At 38.0% G+C, this 1,529-nt stretch overlaps 1 long non-coding RNA gene across 1 annotated transcript; it reads right to left on the bottom strand.

Moving 5' to 3' along the window:
* Positions 1-252: 252 nt before the first annotated feature.
* On the bottom strand, positions 253-1,216 carry LOC121802818. Its single transcript, XR_006050848.1, has 2 exons — positions 963-1,216; positions 253-626 (listed from the first exon to the last, which is right to left on the bottom strand). It is a non-coding gene; the product is annotated as an uncharacterized LOC121802818 (long non-coding RNA).
* Between the last annotated feature and the right edge of the window lie 313 nt (positions 1,217-1,529).

The following is a 1,529-nucleotide window of genomic DNA, read 5'->3' as shown; positions in this document are numbered from 1 at the left end:
CAGTCTGCATTAGTATGTACTCCAGTATGATAAAATAAAAGAACTTATTTAGGAGGTTTATAAGCTTAATTTCACAATCAAAATCATGTTAGATTCTGTAACAAAGAATCCAACTTTGTGTACAAAATCTATTCTCAAATTTAACACATCACACCCCCCAAATTTCTTGGAGGACATTCACTTATTCCAAATGATCCACGCAGCATACATTTTAAAAATTTGGTCAACTTTTAAATGAAAAGAGAGAATTAATTAGAGAAGCAAGTAACTAAATGCTCTCATTTTCAAACTAAAAATACATTCTTATATCAATACAGAGTGCTTCTCTAGCAAGTGTACAAATACAACAATAAAATCAGCCTAACGAAGCCTAAAAATCATCTGGTCCCTCAATAATCAAACTCCAAACATTTTAATTACAGTACGTTTTTTCAAATAATTGCTGGGACCAAAAATAGGGGGAAAATAAAAGAAAAATAAAAAATAAAAACAGGCAGTTGATCTTATCTATGAGCTGTCACCAGCGTCTCTATGAATCTCAATCCATCAAACCTCGGCGCGAATTTTTCAGAAGAAGACGATCCCTGCGGTGCCGACTTCTCGCTGTTTTTCTTCGGCCGCTCATTCTAATCATAACAATAAAAGATAAAATAAAATCAGAACATTAAACTGCGATGACTGAAAATATGAATAACCGCAGAAACATTTAACCTTTTTCAGAGCGGTTTTTTTTCTCAGTAATTGGTCAAAAGATGGTTTTCTCCATAAATTTCCCAACCCAAACATAACCAAAAACACTTGAGCAATCGAATTTTCGCGTGTTTTGGAGCGGTTTACGTGGGGGAAAACATCAAAATAATTGAAAAAAGGTAAATTTCAACCGTGTAAAGGTGAAACTAGTTGGAAATTCCAAAGATAATGAGCGAAACCGGATTGTAGATGCGAATTTTCGAGGAATTCACCTCGCGAGGAAAGTAAACTTTGGGAGACGACGCTGACGAGATCGCGGAGGCGGAAGCGGCAACGTAGGCGGCGATGGCGCACGATTTCTTCATGATTGATTGAGATTGAAATTGAGTTAATTTCCGCGATGAATCAGAGAATTGTTGGAATTGAATCTGATAGAAAGGCGTAAAATTCTTCGCGGAAAGAGGGGGAAATTGCGGATCGGTGTATTTATAGTGAAAGGAGGAGAGACTATTTTTGTATAGGGAAGCGTGCTCCCTCATTTTATTTGTGCGAATAAATACGCGGCTATCAATATGAAATAATGGAATCGATAGCCCACTTCGATAATTACAGTCTTACCCTTGCTTGGACTTGCCCTTATTTAAAATTGCTCTTATTCAATTAACAAACAAATAAGATTAGTAGGACATTTCAAGTAGGGATGTCAATCGGGTCGGTCCATCGGGTTTCGGGCCGGCCCTACTCGGGTTGCGGGTCAATCGGGTGCGGGCTAATCGGGTTGTGAATTTTTTCGGGTTGTAAAAGTTCAACCCTAACCCTAAAAGCTCGGGTTTCGGGCT

This window comes from Salvia splendens, chromosome 5, assembly GCF_004379255.2.
Source record: "Salvia splendens isolate huo1 chromosome 5, SspV2, whole genome shotgun sequence".
Taxonomy (NCBI): Eukaryota; Viridiplantae; Streptophyta; class Magnoliopsida; order Lamiales; family Lamiaceae; genus Salvia; species Salvia splendens.
This window is presented reverse-complemented; position numbering and strand designations above follow the sequence as displayed.